The 22,031-nt window shown below is 37.5% G+C and overlaps 1 protein-coding gene and 1 pseudogene across 4 annotated transcripts in view; both read right to left on the reverse strand.

Moving 5' to 3' along the window:
- The window catches only part of PKP4 (plakophilin 4), a 228,820-nt gene that overhangs the window by 117,479 nt on the left and 89,310 nt on the right, over nucleotides 1-22,031 (reverse strand). The gene's annotated exons all lie outside the window — the stretch shown is intronic.
- LOC105547919 lies at nucleotides 16,682-17,469 on the reverse strand (annotated as a pseudogene).

Raw genomic sequence — 22,031 nt, forward strand, 5'->3', positions numbered from 1 at the left:
AAATCTATTTGTTTATGTTTGGAAAGGGCACAATTTAATATCAAAAGTCTACCTTTCAAGTCATAACAAAAATAATAATATCGAGCAGTACTGAATGAATGCCAACTGTGGGTCAGGCACTCTATTTATATTTTCTCTAATCCTTAAAAAGTGCAGCAGAGTTTTGAGTTAAGCAATCCTAAAATGGGAGGGGCAAAGTAAATGACTTGCTCAAGGTCACATGAATTAGTAAGTGAAGAGTTGGACTGAAATTCTAAATTCTTGCTCTTTCCATTATAGGAAGCTGAAAAATTAAGGTTGTGTCATTTTCTGTTGCTGAAGGTTATATTTAGAACTGTAATTGACTTTATTACTTCAAAACTTTCTTCTCAAATCAAATAAAACCTCGTAATTTAATAAGAATTAAAGAGCCAAATGCAAGTATACATGGGAACTTAACTAATGACAAAGGGGAAATTTTGTTCAATGGGAAAAGTACTGCTGTTGTTAAGTAGAGAAAACAAAACTAGATTACTACCTCAAACTGTACACACACATGCATACACACATAAACACAAGTTCTATAATGAATATAGAAAACAAAAACAAAATGACCTAGGAAAATATTTTTATAGTCTTAAGATGATAGAAATCTTAAATAAGGCAAAAAAAAAAAAAAAAAATTCCAAAACCATAAGGGAAAAGACAGGCATATTTAACTATACAACAATAAAACTTTGGCTGGGTGCAGTGGCTCATTCCTGCAATCCCAGCACTTTGGGAGGCTGAGGTGGGCAGATCACCTGAGCTCAGGAGTTCAAGAACAGCCTGGCCAGCAAGGTGAAACTCCATCTCTACTGAAAACAAAAAACAGCCAGGCGTGGTAGCTTGCGCCTGTGATCCCAGTTACTCAAGGGGCTGAGGCAGGAGAATCGCTTGAACCCGGGAGGCAGAGGTTGCAGTGAGCCGAGATCCTGCCACTGTACTCCAGCCTGGGCGACGGAGTGATACTCCGTCTCAATAAACAAACAAACAAACAAACAAACAAAACAAAACTTTGTACCCAGATCACATAAAGTTAAAAGATGAGCAAGAAAAGAGAGAGAAATATTTGTAATACATAACCTATAATGGATCAACAAAATGTTATGCACAATTTTTTAAACATGTAAAAATAGTCAAAGAATATCAGCAAGCAAGTCTCCTAAGATGAAATGTAAATGCTAACTAAAATATTGAAAAAACTGCTCAATTTCATTAGTAAGGAGAAAGAAAATCAAATAACAATGACATGTCATTTTTCATCATTTTGGCAAACATTTAAAAAAGTGGTAACAGCGAGGGCTGGTGAGGAACTGGAGGGAAATGGGCACTTGCACGTACTGTTCATGGGAGTGGGATTTGCCATAACCCTTTGAAGAAACAATCTGGTAATAACTATTAAAATTAAAAAGCCATATTCCTCATTCTCTGCCATCCACTTGGAAATCTAGGTCTACAGAAATAAAAGCAATGGTATGTATTAAACAGTAATTGCAGCATCATTTGAAACAATTTGAATGTCCATCCACATAGCAATATTGTAACAAATGATGCCATTTCCATTCTACAGCATACTATGTCCTTATTCAAAAGAATGAGTTGGACTTTTATCTGTTGCTTCAGAAGGACGATTATATATGATTATGTTAAAAAGTCAACTGAAGAACTGAGTAAAACACAACAAAATTTAAAAACCCAAAGGCTATATAGGTTTGTTTGAACAGACACAGCTGTGAATGAGACACAGCAGATCAGTACGATTGGTCACCTCAGAAGGGTAGTACTGAGAAAGAACAGAGAAATTATCTACACTTTTATATTATCTCTTTTAATTGTATCACTTTTTACAACACAATTTCTGTAATTAAAATTGAATTCAGAAAATTAAGCAGAAAGAAGAGACACAAAGTATTATTTGCATACCCCAGGACAAACCTGTTGAGGAAACTGTCAATTCCTCAAACATGGTATTCTGATTTAGTGGACAACTGATATTTTTGCTTTTCTGAAGCCATTAAAGTATGCTAACAGTATTCAGTAATATTCTAATAACCCATTATGGCCTATTCTAACAATTGGAAACAACACATCAGATTTGAAAGTACACAGCATTGGCGAGGCTATGAAGAAATGGTGTAGAAGGAATGTAAACTGGTACAAACTCTTGGTGGGGCAATTTAACAATACCTAAAAAAAGGTAAATACTACATATCTACCTATTGTCTCATTAGTTCCAATGCTGAGGTTGTGATATACTTGGAAAAGTACACAAAACCAACCAATCAAATAAAACTGGAAACAACCCAATAATCATCAAAATGAGAATAGCTAGATATATATATACATCTACATAATAGGATTCCATGCAATTGCTGGAAAGAATTGAAGTAAGTCCAAACGTGCTGATGCAGAATATCTTTAAGAAAGATTATGCAGGAAAATAAAGCCAGGCAGTTGTTTTTAAAAAGACATCTATGCTAGAATATGCAGAAATAAATGTTTTCTTGATGTATCCTCAAAAAACTCAATTTTAGAGGAAATTTTAACCTTTGGGAAATGGGACTGGATGCCTGTAGGGTGGCTTACTTTTTATTTTATACTTCTGAGTATTTAATTCCCTTTACCTTGGGCATTTATTTTTGTTATTAATTTTTCTAAATAAAATAGAGTAAGAGTTGTTTGCTTATGTAAAACCACACTACGGTCCCAATTTTTATTAATGCTAAATGTTCCAATTCTGACCTATCAAAGAAAATGTTTTAAGAACTAATTTTCAAGAAGGGCATGAAGTATATAACATCTTAAATATATATGCTGTAAAATGAACTGTTTGCTTTAATAGATTTTACTGTATGTATTTCTCTGGAAACTCCACAGGATTTAATAAAGAACTGGTATCTTTAGAATGATGCTTTTTGGCTTACTCTGTAGTTTTAATTAATTTCTTCTATAAACTGCTAATTAGTAAGGAAGGAAAGAGTAACTGATAATCGATTGTAATCTTTTATCTACCTAATCTTTCTTACAAATTTTATATAAATATGCTTTGAAAATAAAACATGCAAGAGGACCCAATTAACTTTAAATTTGAATCATGTCAGGGCTGAATCACTTAGATACCATGTATCACATGGTAAATTTTTCAATTGATAAACAAATAGTTTGAAAGGGTAATCATTCTTTTGTAATACATAATTTTGATTAGGTATTCAAAGTAGATATGATGTTTTAAACAGGTGATGATATATGTGTATATTTTTACTGTGGCAAAATATATGCTAACAAAATGTAACATTTTAACCATTTTTAAGTGTACAGGGCTGTAAGTATATTCACATTGTTGTGCAACCATCACCATCATCCATCTCCAGAACTTTTTCATAATCCCAAACTGAAAAAACAACTCCCAGTTACCCCTTTTACCCAGCCTCTAGCAACCACCATTGTGCTTCTGTCTCTATGAATTCGACTACACTAGGCACCTTGTATAAATGAAATTACGTACATACCATTTGTCTTTTTGTGACTGGCATGATCTCACTTAGCATAATGTCCTCAAGGTTTACAGAATTTACTTCCTTTTTAAGGATAAATATTCCATTGTAATATATATCCCACATTTTGTTTATCCATTCATCTGTCAATGAATTGTCAACAGAAACAACTTGTCAATAAAAACTTGGGTTATTTTTATGTCTTTTTTAAAAATCCCAAAAGTCTATACAAAATTTAAGCCAAATTCTGCAACAAAACAAATCTTAAAATTCACACTTCTATTTTCTCCTCTCCTGGCTTCTTTTCCTGTCAGGAAACTATTAACTTTCACAAAATTCAATAGTGAAAGGTCTTATCTCCCAGGATGAAAACAGTACTATGACTTTTTCCTCTGTAATTTAAATGGTTGACTTATTATAAGAACATTTGGACACAGGGCAAGGAGCATCACACCCCGGGGCCTGTCGGGGGTGGGGGACTGGGGGAGGGATAGCACTGGGAGAAATATCTAATGTAGATGACGAGTTGATGGATGCAGCGAACCAACATGTCACATGTACACCTATGTAACAAACCTGCATGTTGGGCACATGTACCCTAGAACTTAAAGTATAATTAAAAAAAAAAAAAGACTGACTTGATTGATTATACATTCATTCGTTTAAACACTGTGGTGGGTAGAGAGAAAGAGGGAAAGGCAGAGGCAACACCAGTGCCTGCACTCCACAGTCACAACAAAGTGCAACAAGCACTCATGTAACCCAGGAAGTCGGCCTGGGGCTACAGAGCAGAGGTGGTCTAAATCTGACATGCAGTTTCTCCTTAAGGAGGTAGGGGAATTGGATTAAAACATTCAAGCTGAAGGGTCAAAACAAATCCCTGTTTTAAGATGTCAAATAAAAGTAGGCACCTAGAAGTGAACATGAACAAACTGCATGGTGCTGATGAGACCACAGGGCTTGGCATCCATTCCCCATTGGTTCAACCAAGCAACACCATCTGCCTTGCCGGCTGCTGGAATGATCAAAAGACCTAAGGTGTGAGAGAGCTTTAACGTGCTTTTGGGCCCCATACAGAACTTCTCATCACAGATTTTTGTTCTAATATCCTAGAGCAGCAGTAGGCAAACTTTTTCTAGAAAAGGCCAGATACACAGTAAATATTTTAGGCTTTGTGGGCCACAGCATAGGTCTCTGTCACAACTGCTCACCTTTGACCTGGGAGTGCAAAAGCAGCCATAAACATAAATGAAGAGTGTGGCTGTGTTCCAATAAGATTTTATAATATATATGGAAACTGAAATTTGATTTCATCTAATCTTCAGGTGTCATCAAATACTGTGCCTTTGATTATTTTTTAACCATTAAAAATTGTATAAAACATTCTTAGCTTGCAGGCTATAAAGAACAGGCAAGGGCCAGATTCAGCCAGTGGGCCACCTGTCCTGTAGTTTAAAAACTTGTAAGCCTCTTTAAAGGCATACGATCTGACAAAGATTAGAATAAATATGGAAAGATTACAGGATTTTGGTATCAACTTGAATCTGACACTAGGCTCTGTCACTTACTAGCTATTATATAATATTAGACAAGTCACTTTAACATCGGTAAACCCCAGTTTAATCACCTGTAAAATGGGAATAACAACCACATAAGAGGAGTTGGGTGTGAAGTACATGAACAAAATGCTAAACGCTGTGAGCTATTTTTTAGAGGCATGATAAAGTAAAAAATAAAACTTTATTTTTTTTTAATATGCCATGTTCTTTCCTAAGAGGTTCACTTGCCAAAAATTTGGAAATATATTTTCAATTCCTAAGTAGAGAAAAAAAAATGAAGTAATTTCTGCCACAGACAGATGCCTTGGATTCCATTTTTACTAAGCTCTTAGCATTGTACAATGTTATTATGCCACTTAGTTAATAATTTACCTCTTTTATCTTCTGATCATATTCTGTTCTCAATAACCCTTTTTTGCTCTCAATGTCGTTTTTTGTTCTTTCCTCTTAAACTTCATATACAGAAGATCCATTTTTTTTTTTTTAACATAAAAATCACAAGAAGGAAGCAGTGGCTGAAGCACCACTCATGACAAATGAGTGAGAAAAATAGTGGTTCCTTTTTGCTACAGCCATAATGCTCTATTTATTTAACTTCAAAGCAAGTAATTTACACAGATTAGGTACTCTAATAACCCTTACAAAATTAAAATGTATGATTTCTTTATATAGCCAGTCTGCAGACATCAAAATATCAATGCTGGCCAGGCATGGCGGCTCACGCCTGTAATCCTAGCACTTTGGGAGGCTGAGGCGGGCAGATCACTTGAGGTCAGGAGTTCAAGACCCCCCTGGTCAACATGGTGAAACCCTGTCTCTACTAAAAATATAAAAATTAGCCAGGCGTGGTGGTGCATGACTGTAATCCCAGCTACTCGGGAGGCTGAGGCAGGAGAATCTCTTGAACCCAGGAGGTGGAGGTTGCAGTGAGCCAAGATCGCACCACTGCACTCTAGCCTGGGAGAAAGAGTGAGACTCTATCTCCAAAAAAAAAAAAAAAAAAAAAAAGGGAGTCCAGTACAGGGATGGTGGGTACATTTGTGGTGTTCTTTAATATTCAGATACTGATTTAAGGTAACTCAAAGTCTTAATTCAGTATTTCCCATCATATTACTCTTTTAAGAAATTCCTTTGTCAATTTTATGAAAATACTCAAAAACAAACAAACAAAAAACTCTTTGCCCTTGTTTTCTGAAGCTACTCTGGGCAGTTTTCATGGTAACAATTCCCTACCTCCAGTTAATACACAGGAAAAGATCAAGTTTACTTCCACAACAGTCTTCTCTCCTTCCAGAAGTAGGAAGCCGAAATTGCAAGATAATGCTATCTCTAAACCAAATGCTTGGTGTAAATCCTCCGCAGAGTGCCAGGCTAGGTCAGGGCTCCCGTGTAGGGCTTGAGGCTCCTGCAAACAGCGGCCAGCACGCTGGCCCGTACCTCCCTAGGGGTATCGTCAACCTTAATGCCTGGGACAGTGCCTGCCTGTCTCCCTGCAAGCATGTGTGTTAACAGGGTTAGAAGACTAGGTCCCTTTGGAAAGAAAGGACAACACAGTCTAACACCGAGACCCACAACCTTCTGAATTCATCAGCAAAGTGAATAAAGGGGCTATAGAAAGGATCACCTCTGGGCAAGCCATGGGTTGACCCCAATTCTCTTGGGCCTTGTAGGGAGAAAAGTGGTTCCGTGAACAAGTCCAGGAACCATGAAGGAATCAATACTTCACTGGGCAATTTTTGCTCTTCACAAGAAATATCCTAGGATCCTTACAACTCACACTGGAGTCTGAAATCTAGAAACAGACAAGGCCTTCTATTTATGAGAGTTTGCGGTTTCCCACAAAAGAGAACAAACTAACCCAACTTCCTACATAGCAGGCGAGACTTTTCTCTGAAGTACCACCAATGTAGCTGTGGTCAGCTTTTTCTAAAGTCCTCCCATTCACTCAGGAGGCAGTGGTTTCCAAAGGGAACCCTTCTACTGAAGCACTGACCCTGATCCTCCCTTACTCATTTTGCTTGGGGACCTCCTAAACTACTCAGAACTTCTACAGCCTGCAGTAGCACCCACGACACCTTCACCTTCTCTTTAGGTATTTCCATATTCAGCCTGACCATCGCATCACTCTCTGACAGTGCCCAGATTCCCCAGTCCTTCACTTCAGACACTTCCTGTTTCCCTTTCCAGACACAGGTATTTCAAGGACTCTCCACTTATTCAGGTCTCATTTTCTCTTCAACTCTGTTATCTGGCTGCTGCTCTAAACTCTGTACCAACTGTTCTCCCCAAGGTTACTAACCATTTCTTGGTGGCTACATCCAAAGGGCACTTTTCCGTTCTCCATCTATCTACCCTGACGTTTCTGCATCCTTCAAAATCGCTGATGACATCCTCCTTGACATTCATCCTTCCTCTGGCTTCACTGATATCACCTTCTATTTTTTGCCCATCCTGCCTCCTCTGGCTATACTGTCTCCTTCATAGAATCCTGTTCTTCCCCGCCTCTTGTAAATACTGCTTTTTCCAGTTTTCTACTTGCTCTAGAAATTTTCCCTAGGTGAGTCCCTCAATAATAATAGTGACAACATCAGCCAAAATGTACTAAAAGCATGTACTATGTGCTACCTATCATTCTAAGTCTTTAAATCAAATTGACTGAAAGGCAATGATCTCTCAGTAATTGTGCCTATGATGTAGGAACTGTTAACACTTATCATTCAGAGGAGATAGAGCCACGGTCATATGGTGCACAGGAAACACTGGGGACTAGATTCCCTGAGGATCACTGTAGGGCCTGTGTTCTTCATGCCTCTGCTGCTCCCATGGCTTCAAGTAATGACTATGTAGTTGTGGATCTCATATCGACAACTTCGACCTAGATCTTCCTGACCAAGGTGCAAGTCCATGTGTCTGGCTATCTAATGGGTCTCTTCTTGGGGATGATCTACAATCATCTCAAGGTATACACCTGCAGAACATTAAGTTTACTCTCACAAATTCTAGCAATCTGTAATTAGCTGCCTTCTTCAAACTCAAGCATCCTCTTAAATAGCTCCACCACCTTCCACACACAAACGTAAATAGGTCCCATTCCATCTCTCATTCTCCTTGGATCTAAACCTAACTTATCACTTTACTACACATCTGTGACACTTATCTTTTAAAATGAACTAATGCATTACAATAAAAACAAAGCATTTTAATAGTATTATGTTATGAATGACATGAATATCAAACAATAGGTAAAAATACAGGATCTAGCAAAACCTGACATTTTCTCAGCAGCACACATTAATTTGAAAAACACTGTGTTTTAAAATGGCATGTACTTAGCTAGATTTAAGAACAGCAACATTTTCACTGAAAAGGCTGCTAGGATGACTTCAGTCCCAGAAACCTTGCATGTGTATACTTCAGGGCAGTATAGAGAATGACTTGATGTTTTCTGGTTCACTACTCCGGCTCATTCATTCATACAACTAAAATTTATGATAAAGTCAAATTTTAGCCATTCCCTTGTATTTCCTCCTAAGTTTTCAGTAAGTCTGCATCTGACACAGACTCATTTAAGGTATCATGATAATAGTATTACTATTATTTATTAAGTGCATACAATGAGCTACATACTATATACTAAGGCTTTCTATGCATATCAAAAGTGTGAATATAGCCAACACCCAATGAATAATTTCTACGGGTGAAGCATCTTTTATTTAAATTCTACAACCACCCCATGAGGAATATGTTATTATTACCCTTAAATTCTACATCCACCCCGTGAGGAATATATTACTATTCCCCTCATTTTAGAGATGTAGATCATGAATATCTAAGGTTACACCAAGTAGATGGCATGGTAGGGATATGCAGTTAGAAGGTGTGACTCCAGAGCTGGTGTTCTTTATCACTCATTCAGCCCCATGCCATGATCTCCAGGGTGTGGAAATGAAATTGATTTCAAGGTGGAGGGGACAAGATAATAATCTCTTAAAAACAATATAAGCCTGAGTAACCCATCAGAGGTCTCACTACCTGGCTTTACTCTGACATGATCGTCTCCTGCAATTTAATAACTGTGACTCATAAGCCTTTCTTTGACATTATCTAAATACGGTGGCAGTACCAAACAGTGAAGGTCTGCAACAATTATCACAGCTGCCAAAGTTCCAGGGAAGCAGCTTTGGGTATAGAAAATCTAGTTTGCAGGGTTTTAGAGATTATCATCTTCACAGTTTCTCATCTGATAAACAGAGCCTTCTATGACATCCAGCATCCGTTACAGTGAGAGAGTAATATCTTTCGTAGATTTTAAGACTCTTGGGATGACAAACAAGAATTGGTAAGTACAAGTGAAAAAAAAAAACAGAGAGTTACATTGCTTCATTTATGTATCCGAATTTCTCCATTCTGGATTTTCTATGAGTTCTGTTTTTAAGCTCATTTCTGTCAATATATCTGATTGAGAAAGACATTAAACAAGTCCCAGGTGAGATTGCACCATAGCAACAGGCTTCCCAGGAATTCTTTGGGGAGCAGAATCTCAGAGAAGTATTTGATTGCCTATTCACACTCTTGATTACAACACACCAAGCTGTTAAACTAAATTGTACGCCATTAGTGCATTGAAGGAACTTTAAAAACTAAACTACCCGATATGAAGATATTTTTCACACATACAATCACACTGAGATGTGTTTAATTGTTTGTAACCCATTTCCCTCTTATTTAGAAAATAAGGCAGACATCTTTAAGCTATTTCAAAACTTGCCAATGTCACAGTGTAATAATATGATAAATAAGACATTGCCCTTTATCACTAGCAAATACTGAATCTTGGCTCTGATTCATAAATGTCTTTAATTGTTCACTGTTAATTATGACAGAATATAAATGCACTGTCCTTAGAATTTGATCAGGAGTTTTAAAGTATCTTGAGTTAGATCAGCAGTGGCCAAAATAAGCTATGGAAAAAACCAAGCTCAGTCTCAGAGTAGATTATACTTGGATTTGGCCTATTAGCTCAGCTGGGATGGTATTTTGAGAACAAACAAAAAATAGGCCACAGAAGAAAAAAGCAGTTTATATCTGTGGGTTGTACAACTCAAACTGTTAGCCAGCCTATGAATTATATCATGACCAAAAGTGAGACCAGGTGATGACACAGGTGGCATGGACAAAACCCATGACAATCAGAAAATCAACCAAAGGCAAATCTAGATGAGTGTGAATTACTCTTACCATCCATCTTCACATCCAAATACAACACATTTAACAAACATTTTCTGCACTTGGGTATAAATTGTGTTGGAGGCAGTAAAACATTTCGGAAATATTTAAATGAAAGAACAGAGAAGCATTTATTATGTAAGGTTATTTTTATACAACCAATTCTTAGTTATTGATGCTAACGGAGCTATCCAGTGGTGTGTGTCTACACCAAATTATTTACACTTGTATCTGTAATGCAGAGTATGATGTTTCTGTAGCAGATCGAATTACATCTTGCTTTATTATTAAAATTAGCTAACATTTATTTAATATACACATGTATGGGAAAGGTGGTGTCCCTGAAACCTGCTAAGCAGGAGAACAACTGGCTCACAATTACAAAGACACCACAGACAGGCTTCACAGACAAAAAATGGACTGAACAACTCAAACCTTAATTACTTTACAAGCACTTATAATTTACGTAAGATTGGCACAGGTGACTTGGTATAGATCATTTTTGCTGATGTTGCATTTCACCTTCTTAGGAGCCTGGGAAGCTTCCTGAACTACCTAGAGAACAATTAGAAAATATCATTTCACTAAAGAAAACATGTACTAACATTTAAACACAGCTTTTAAGAAGAAATATTCTTTGGAAGTTATTCACACAATTAAAATACTCAGGATTATTTAGTTTAAACAATAGCAAAAAATCATAACACAATATATGCACCGTGCAAGTATTATGTAGTGGACCCCTATTGTTCTTGCTACTTAACATCTTTGTACCTTTCTTCCAGGTGTGGCATTTTGATTTTTCTCGAAAGAAATCTACCTTCCCTATTCTTGGGCCATAAGAGTTTGGTATATTAAAAGTAGGGTTGCTTGAGATATAGAGAAAGTGGCAAGATCAATGGACAGCAATTTCTGATGAAGAATTATTTCTGGCAGGGCATGATGGCTCACACCTGTAAATCTCAGCACTTTGGGAGGCTGAGGCAGGCGGATCACGAGTTTAGGAGATTGAGACCATCCTGGCTAACACGCTGAAACCTCGTCTCTTCTAAAAGTACAAAAAATTAGCCAGGCATGGTGGTGGGCTCCAGTAGTCCTAGCTACTCAGGAGGCGGGAGAATGGCGTGAACCCAGGAGGCGAAGCTTGCAGTGAGCCGAGATTGCGCCACTGCATTCCAGCCTGGGCAAAAGAGCTAGACTCTGCCTCAAAAAAAAAAAAAAAAAAAAAAAAAAAATTCTGAATGAATACTAAGAAAGTGAACTGAAGGACAGGAGTTTGTGGCCTAAGAATATAATGTCTAAAGGAAATGCAAGATGAGAAAGCCAAGGGGCTGCCCCACCAGAGACTGGATGGGCTGTTTGGGTAGATACTGAAGTCACCTACGGACCCATAGCAGAAGTGAACTGGAGAAGGCGGCCAAGAGCTGAACCTTCAGTGAATGATAGTGAGTGCCAGAAGGGTAGTGAATGTCAGGAGAGAGGAGGAAGCATGGTAAAGCCAGGCATAGAAGTCTCAAAGGAGCCAGGACCGTGTAAAGGCAGGCAACAACTGGGGAGCAAGGAAAATGCTGACCCCACCTACTTAGCTTGAGAACCCAAAGGGTAGGAGAATAACCAGATTTTAAAGAAACAAATTCATGTCTGTCCCATGTGCCAAATATATGTAACCCACTCCAACATCTCCAAAAGTCTCAAACCATTACAGCATCAACTAGAAGGGTCAAATCTCACATAAATTTCATTGCTCAAAAATCCCAAATCTCATCATCTAAACATCTAAATCAGGTACAGGGGAGACTTTGGTATAATACATCCCGGAGCAAAATTCTTCTCCAACTATTGATTCTGTGAAACTAAAAGATAAGTTATCTGCTTCCAAGATACAGTGGTGGGATAGACATAGGATAACAGTTATGACACTCCCATTCCAAAAGGAAAACAAAAATGGAAAGAACAAAGGAGTCACCTTTCCTAAGTAATTTCAAAACCCAGCGGGGCAAGGTTTAAAGTCTGAGAATATGACTTTAGGCCAAAGCTGTATCCTTGAAGTCATTTTTCCTTTACCTTAAGGGTAGCACATATTTGCAACTGAGCACTGTTTTGATAAGCCTGTATAGTTTGATAAGTCTAACAGCCGTCTTATATTTCATCCTGTCTCTGTCCTTTTCAGTTCAAGCTGGCAGTATTTTTGCTGATAAAACACTTCCAAAAAACCTGTGGGTTTCCTGTGTATTTTTGCCATTAAACAAGTGGATCCTCCACTGATCTTCCCTGGATAATTTCATCTCCACTCCTGATTTCTGTTGAGTCACATGCTTGATATCTTCAGCACTAGTCAAAGGTTATCTAGTTACATCCTCGACCTTCTCTCTGGCGTACTTTCCTAAAAGTGAATCTCCTAATTTTACCATCTTTTGCAACCTGGACAGGCTGAGAATTTTCCAAATTATCAAACTGTGATTCATTCTTGCTTGAGAGGTTTCCCCTTGACTTGTTTTTCCTCTCACATTTTGTTATTAGAAGCAAGAAGAAACCAGACTGTAACTTCTGCGCTCTGCTTGGAAATCTCTTTACCTAAATATCCAAGTCCATCATTTACATGCTTTCTACAGGACTGGGAGAGACAATTCAGCTAAGTTTTCTACCAGTATTGGCCTATCTTGTTTCACTGCACTTCACTTCATTACTCTCTGCGGCTATTGCATCTTTTACAAATTGAAGGTCTGCGGCAACCCTGAGTTGAGCAAGTCTATTGGCACATTTTTTTTCCAACAATATGTGATCATTTCACTAGCATTTTTAGCAATACAGTTTTAAATTAAGCCATGTACATTGGTTTTTAGACATAAGGCTATTGCATACTTAACAGACTACAGTATAGTGTAAACATAACTTTTATATGCACTGGGAAACCAAAAAAAATTATGTGGCTCACTTTATTGGAATATCAGCTTTAGTGCAGTGGTCTAGTACTGAACTAGTAGCTCCAAGGTATGCCTGTAAATATTAAGAATCACCTTTCTTTCCTCTAGTTTCCAATTACATGTTCCTCATTTCCTTCTGAGCTCTCATCAGAACCACTTTTAATACCCACATTTCTACCAATATTTTGTTTAAAGCAATCTAGGCTTTCCCTATCATGGGGCTAAAAATTCTTCCAGACTCTACCCGTTATCCAATTCCACAGCAATTCCACATTTTTAGGTATTTGTTACAAGGGTACTCCCCTTCCTGATGCTAAAATCTGTAGTAGCATCCTACGGCTGCTGTAACAAATCACCACAAACCTGGTGGAATAGAACAACAAAAATTTATTCTCACAGTTCTAGAAGCTGGAAATCAGAAATGAGTTTCACTGGGCTGAAATCAAGGTGTAAGCTGGGATGTACTCATTCTAGAGGCTGTAGGGAAAAACCTCTTCTTTGCCCCTTACAGGCTCTGGGGACAGCTGGCATTCCCTGGCTTGCAGCCACATCTCTCCAATCCCTGCCTCCACCTTCACAGAGCCTTCTCATGTGTGTGTGTCCCTCTGCCTCTCTCAGAGACAGATACTTGTGATGGCATTTAAAACTCACCTGGATAATCCAGGATAATTTCACCTTCTCATGATTTTTTAACTTATTTACACCCATAAAGTTTTGAAATAAGCTAACGTTTACAGGCTCCAAGCGTTGGGATAATAAATCTCTGGGGAGGAGAACATTATTCTGCCTCCCACGATCACAGTTTAGACAGACAGTATATTAATTTATAATAAGACTATCCTATCTATAAAAAAGTTATAGTTCTTTCAAAATTACTACTTAATATCACAAAAGCTGTAAAATTACTTTTCTGAAGCTAATATGTAAATGTGAGATACTTATTTTGATTTTTTCATTTACAAATAAGTATAATTAACTTTTAAACAAAATTTTAAAAATGAGGTTGATGGTACAGCTAAGTAGAGTAAGTACTGGTAAATTAGCAAATAAAAATAGTTGCAAAGATTTAAAAAATACTTCTGCATAAAGTAAAAATATTTTAGAAACAGATATGCCTTTATTTTAGGAAATTACTCTTTAAGAAAATACTATTTTCCCTTAGGAGTTAGAGTAAATAAATGGCTGTTATCTCTCTCTTAAATCTTGGTTATGTTTCAGTCTTTAGGGTTAGAAAAGGCAAGGGTGACTGAATACCAGAGGGAGAATACTGACGGAGATGGTTTTAGTAGAGCAACAGGCAGCTAAGTTCCTGTCAATATGATTAATTACCTTGGGAATGGCTTCACAGTCTAGCAATTGGCTCCCCCACTTGCACTGTCCACTACAGGGAAAAGGGAAGATTCAGAGAGGCAATGGTAATGCTAATTAATGTTTTATCTCTAACAACCTAGAAGCAAACAGTTTGGGGTTTTCTGTCTAGAGCTTTAATGGCCAAATAAATAAATGGTGTGCCTGCTTAATAGCTCTAATTAATTTTATAAAGCTGACCCAAAGACCACAGGCCTGACAAGATTCTTATTACTTTTTTCCATGTAAGCCTAAAAGCAAATCAGAGTTACATTAGAGAATAATAATTAATACTTAATAGTGAAAATAATGACAACTGTATTTGTAAAATCTTATTCTAAAAAATGGTGATTCATGCATTGTAATTTGAATATATGGTCAAATTTTTTATATTAAAAAACATAAATAACACAGCAAGGCAATGTAGTCTTCTTTCTCTGTTATGTGCATCTTTAAAAGGCCAGGTTGCCTAAGTTGTAAATTCCCAGAAGGGCACCACATTTGTTTCCTAGACCTTTATAAGCTTTCTCTCAAAGTGTTCATTTTGTAATTCTAAACTAACAACAAATATTACTTCGTAAATGTACCTAAATCAATGAATGTCCAATCCTGCAAAAATTTAAAATCCACAGTTTAAGAACCTGAGTGATAAAAAATTTCCTCATTGGGACACAGAGTTGCAGGAATTCTCCACTAAGTCTGAGAAGCAGACAGGCCCCACCAGTCTACCAGAACAGACAGGGTCTTACATTAACATGATCCCAAGTTGCCACCTTTGCTGAGAGTGCAGCCAAACAGCAGGACTAGAAATCACACCCCATCAGGGAGTCAGCCCTGGTGGCAAAGTGCTTGTTGGGTCACACTGTGTTTGTCCAAGGACTCACAACCACTGTTTGAAAACTGCTTTAAAGAACATTTTCTGGGGTGATGGAAATGTTATATATATTGATTATGGTTACATGACTACATTCATTTGTCAAAACTCATTAAATTTTATTTTACATAAATTATACCTCAGTAAGCTTGCCTTTATTAACACACATGTTCATATTTTCTTTTTATTATCACTTTGTAAGCTATAAATGACATTCTTACAACTCTGGCAAAATACTGCTATAGATTCATTCATGAATCCACTTTGATACACATTACAAACAGACTTCTGTGTTTGAAGCAACATTTTTCCACATTAATAGATGGGTTAACTTCTTCTTGGCAGAAAGATAAAGTTTTATTCTGAGAGATCTATAAATGCAACCTTGTTCAGAGAGCACAGCCATAGATGGAGCCTCAGCAGAGTGAGATTTTGATCTTCCATCTGTGCCTGACCCTCCTATGTTGGACAATACTACTCCCATTAGTGACAATGCTAGGAGATAAAATATTATTTACATTAGGTTGAATAATTTTAAAACCACAACCATGCATTTATTAGGCATAATCTTAAGTAGTTTTCACAACTTAAATGTTTTGTTTCTATAAATTCACAGAATTTAAGCAATAATGAAAAACAAAAACATGTTTTATGAAAATAAACTACTATCACTTCAATAAAAACATCAGAATTAAATCAAAAAATCTTTTTAAACTTTTGTGAATAAATGCAAAATATGAGTGTTGGAATACTAATGACCCTTTCCATTAAAATACTGGGCCATTCAGTTAAATCAATCTTTACCTCCTCCCTCTGCTTATTAAAATATTATAAGAAAAACAGTTCTCTGTTCTGAATTTCAAGCAGAGGGGCAATGACACCCAATCGCTTGCAGGCCCAGCAGCCCTTAGTGTGTGGAATAGCAAAGAGTGGGGGAAGAGGTCTAAATCTAGGGGTGGTGGTGGGGAGGAACATATTCAACCAAAGCACTCGTCCCTCACAGGAACGTAGGTGCAGGGCCACTAAACAATTTCCCAGAAACTCTGAAAAATATTGTAAATAAAATTTAAAAGGATTAAAAAGCAGAATACACTGACTCAAGCCTATTTTTTTAGACATGAAATAAAACATGATCCACCCCTGTAAAAGTACCTTTCTGATAATACTGAAAACTTATTTATTTTTGGAAGGAGAATTTTTATTATTTTTATGTGCAGAAAACTCAACCACGCACATTTAACCCAGTTTAGTGGCAAGTCCTTTAGCGTTTGCCCTTTCCAGCTTGGCAAAGCAAGCCACAGACTTGATACTCAGGACACTGCCTCCCCAGTGATGGTGGATCTCATCATATCTGTCATTGTTAATTGGTCCTGATAGCTTCCACCAGCTAACCGAAGCTCCTCTGTCTTCCAAGTTAACCCGTGTGAAGGTAACAGTCATGCAGGGTCTTCCTATGCATAGACATCCCAGGCTTGCCTTCCCCTTGATAATGCAGTCAGCGACCCCCATTTTAGGACACAGGGCAGGCAGGAAGACAACTGGCTCAATGGGATCCATGTTATGTGCCATCACCACCAGCTGAGCCTTCTTGTTCTCCAAAGGTGGTGACAGTGTTAACCCCTACTCGAAAGACAGGTGGTCTCTTAGTGGGGATGTGCCCTTTGCCGGCAGCTTTCTTCTCAGCCCAGGCCAACAGTCTCTGCTGCTTCTCTTGCTTTGTCTCTTATGGGCCAGCTTAAGCAGCTGAGTAGCAGTTTGGAGGTCCACAGCCTGGATGAACTGGTTAATCGCAAGAGGTACTTTCAGCTCTGGATAGAGGACAGCTCTTTGCTGCTGCAACCTGATGTAGCAGGGGCATTTGAGAAAGTGGGTAAGATCCCATTTGGGCTAGATATTCTGTCCAATGCCAAAATTCTCAGGCCTTTTCTCAAACAGGGGATTCATCACTTTCTTGGCCTCCTGCTTCTCCGCAACAGCAGGGGACACGGCCACTTCTTTCCCTTGGCCGCCTTTCCTTTTGGCATTCTGGGTGGCTGGAGGAGTGAAACTTAACATTCATGAAGTTGTATAATCTAAAGGAATTTCTTCAGGGTTAACATAAAGAAGCCAAATAAAAATATTATTTTTCCACAGGGTTAAAATTTTACTTATGCACAAATTTTGTTTTTTCATAAATATGAGTATAACTGTTCCAACCTTAAAATACTCCTGAAGCATAAGATGTTATTTCCATAATTCCGGTCCTCAAATAGATGAGTCAGGCTTGATTTTATTAAAACTACCAATTCAGGCTCCTTACGTTATTTCAATAAAATTGTTTCCTATACAGAGTACTCCACAGGCAGTTAATAGTCTGAATCCCTGTCTGCCATTCAAAAGACTTTATCTGTAATTCTAGTCACAGTAGATTACATCACACATATTTACCACCAATAGAAAAATAAACATTAAGATGAACAAACCTAAAACAAAAAGTTTTATATCCAACAGCTTTACCCAGCCTCAGCATAGACTTGAACTCTGGCCTTGAGCCTTGCTGGCCGACTTCACGGAGCTTCACTCCTCAACGCTCAGCCTAATGTGCTGTCTTGTTTCTTTCTTTTGCTCAGGGATCTGCTCAAAAATATTTTTTGGGTGCCTAATATTCAGCTGTATGCTGCAGTTTTGTAAAACAGTGTCTATCCAAGAGTCTGGGCTCTATGGAAGTTCACAATCTAGTTTAAGCCAGGTCTTACTGTGATTCTTAAAAATATGTTAATGTGTTTTAAAAAGTCAACTTTATTGAGATATAACTTACATACAATAAAATGCCCCCATTTTAAAGGCACAGCATTAGGGGTTTTACTAAATGTACACGACGACGAGCCACAGCTCCAATCAGATTCAGAATATTTTGGTCATGCCACCAACCCGCAAAATTGCCTTAGCTCCTTTGCAGTACTGCCCCTCCCTCTGCTCCCCAGCAATCATGGACTTGCTTTCTGTTGTTACAGATGAATTCTGCCTGCTCTAAAATTTCTATCAATGGAGTAAAGCAGTACGTACTCTTTTAGGTTTGACTTACTTCCTTCACTCAGCTTATTTTTGAGATTCATCCATGGTGTATGTATCAATGGTTGGGTTCTTTTTTCTTGTTGTATGTTACGAATATAATTTATTAATTCACCAGTGACAATTAAGTGGTTTCTAGTTTGGTGGGTATTTGTGAATAACAGTGCTATTACTCACAAATAATAGACAAGTTTTTGTGTGGACATACTTTTTCTTTGATTCTTACGTGTGACCCAGGAGAACTGCTGGGCCATATGGTAAATGTGTTTCAACTTTATAAAAAATTGTCAAATTGTTTTCCAACATGGTTGTGCCATCTTACACTTACCACCGCCCTCCCCCTCCATGGCCCAAAAATATAAAAGTCATCTTAGGTCATAGGTGATAAAAAAATAGATGGTAGACTGCATTTAGACTGTAGGCTATAGTTTGCTCATTCCTGCTCAAGAATTTTCTATATACACAGTAATATCCTTTGTGAAAAACAGTTTCACTTTTCCTTTCCAGTGTGCGTACCTTCTATTTCTTATCTTACTGCATAAAAAAGAAGCCTTTTAACTTACTATAGCCTCATTGTGAATCCAATCCTCTGACCTTTTCTTCTCTCAACTTCGAGATGTCAGCATTTCTGCAGTGCTCCAGGCCTAGTTTCACACTGTCTCTATGTGTGTAAATCACATCCCCTTGCTCTTTATCCTTAACCTGTGCCCACCTCAAAGATCCCATGCTGTTTTTCTGTGCTTATCTTCTATCCTCTGAGCTGCACTGTCTGAGAGGAAATCTTGTTCTCAAAAGTGAAATTAGCTTGAATTTGACACCTCTCTTGGGCTGCCTACTGCTATATTTTTTGGCTCCTGCCCTATGGTGCTACTTCTCTCAACCAAAATTTCACGTTTCTTTCCTGTGTACTGAGAAGGACAACCAAACTCTCAAATATCTTGTGATTACTTAAAAAAAGATTTCAAAAGCATCACATTTAAATATGCAGTGCTTACTATTTTTGCCATCTAACCATCTTTACCTGGGCATTTCCTGTTTGCAGGTTTCACTCTGAATGTAGTTACAGAAGAGACAGTTTTCATAATCTTGCGAAGAGAGTAAAGCAAAAATCCAAAGAAAAATGACATCTGAACAAAAGGAAACTATATGACAAAATAAATTGGGAAAAGAACATATGGCAAAAGAATCTAAAAAGATTAATATTTGAAATCACTCTTTTTCATTTTATTTAATGCTACTTAAAGTATATCAAAATTCTTTACTTAACTAAAATTCAGTTCAAATAAAACCCAGAATAGACACACAAATTCAGAATACATTTTAAAAATAATCGACAGTCAAATACAAAGAATTTAATGGGCACTATCCAAATGTCAAAAACACATTCTGGGTACTAAAGAGACACCAATTTAATCTGAATTTACATTTCATTTTCTTCAAGATTCAAACCAGCAAGAATAATTCAGTATGTACTACAACCAAAAATATGCTTCCAATCTTGAAATATTTTTAAAAAGCACTGTGTATAAACCTTCCTTAAGAGAGGAACTATATGTAGGAGAAACTGAGTCTTAGAAATTACATGACAAAAGTAATCATAATTCTTGGCATTTATGAAAATATTTTACCTTCAAACAATTTTTACAAACACTGAACTAAATTATGCAATACACATGTGAAATCTCATCATCAGTTTACAATTAGGAATAACTATGGTACCAGGTTTAAATCAAGCATAAACCTAGAGGGTAAATATGCAGTTATATATGGATATAAGAATGAGTAGCTATAATTATTCATGGATATGATGAAAAATGACTAGAAACAGGTTTAAATAAGTGTGAAGATTATGAATTGAATGCAGTTATTATTAGGAAAATCCTAACCTCTGCAACTGCTTAGACTCCATAATAGCTATGCTCTGTTATATCAGAAGTATTAGGTTCATGAGATTTTATTAGCGCTCTACAATATTTAACAAGGGCACTTGACCTTCAGCGGTTTATGACTTAAAAGAACATATTTATTCATTTCTCAAAATTTTAAAACTCTTCTCTACCTCCCTTTCTTTCTCGTCCTTATTTCCAAACAAAAGGGAACACTGCTGCTGGTGGGATTACAGAAAGTGCAAAAAGGACAAAGCTAAGGGAACAGGAAAAGGAAACTTTTGTCAAAGGGAATACAGAGGGAGAGAGTGAAGGCCCAGATGCCTGGTGAGGAAGCTGAGCCCCCAAAGGGGGAAGTGATGAAAGGCTTCCTCCTGAGCTAACAAAAGCTAATCAGAAGGAATACCCAATTGCCTTGTGTCCAGTGGCTCAAAAACAAACAAACAAACAAACAAACAAACAAAAAATGGTTAGGCCTGCTCTCTTTTACACTTTGGACTAAAAAATACAAGTGCTGGATCTCTGGGTGCCCAACGGCAGTGTACATTCAGAAGATGGAACCAAATCCTAGTCCTGTGAATGAGAGGCCTTGGAGAGTAGATGGCTCTAGGTGGGACAGGGGACTTTCATTCATTAAGCTCCAGCTTCCTTCAAAGTCACTTCATGGCTATTGCTCTGTTTCCACTTGCAGTTAAAAAGGGCCCTCTTGACACAGTTTTTGTGTTCTGAAGCTCCAACAGATGAGGAACATGAACTCATTCAACACCTATGGATAACAGGTAAGTTGGAGTAGTGGCAGAGAAACACTCCGTATTTACTGGGTTGAAGAGACAACTGAATGACAATACAGGACCTTCTGGCTCCTGGTGGGATGTTCAATTCATACCATATTCACTGATCAGTGTAAGAAGCAAATTCATTACCCTTGCTGTCTTTTTTATGCAGCCTATATATCATCAGAATGAAATTAATACAATATAACAAGAACTTTTCTTGTTGAGCTGGGGGAGGGGAAGGTAAGAGAATATTTATGGTGGGGAAAATCAAATTAAAATTTCTAATTTGACAATATTTAGGACTAAATTACTCTAATTCTTATTTCTTAGTGCATAATCTTATATAATACTTCCCAAAAGGAAATAAATATATTTTTATTCTGCTGACTATAAGGATAGCATAACAATGCTTTATAACAATCCTTTTTACAAAATTGTTTTTGGATTTCTAAGAAACTTTACACTCATGAGTCTTACAATGCCCCTATGCAATAGGCAGTCAACTAATTGCTCTTACGCCCACTGTCTAACAGGCAGACTGAGGCTTGGAAACACTACCCGGCTGGCTGCCCTGGAGACACAAAGCTAGGAGGTGGTTTTGCTTCACTTAAGCATGACTCTAGCAAGCCCTGGCAAGAGCATAAGCTCTGTGAGTAGTGGTGGACTAGGGGTGGGGAGGAGAATTCAGGCTGATTGCTTATGCATTGTGTGTGACCATCAACAGCTTTAAAAACCAATTTACACCTCAGTTTCCTCTCATTCAAATGAGATAATCCTCGTAATTCCTAAACTGCAAAGTGATGAGAAATTAAATGAGGTACACATGTCATCACCTGCACAGTGATACCCATAGTAACTGCTCAGTGAACACTA

The sequence above is a fragment of the Mandrillus leucophaeus genome, unplaced genomic scaffold (genome assembly GCF_000951045.1).
Source record: "Mandrillus leucophaeus isolate KB7577 unplaced genomic scaffold, Mleu.le_1.0 Scaffold110, whole genome shotgun sequence".
NCBI classification, from domain to species: domain Eukaryota; kingdom Metazoa; phylum Chordata; class Mammalia; order Primates; family Cercopithecidae; genus Mandrillus; species Mandrillus leucophaeus.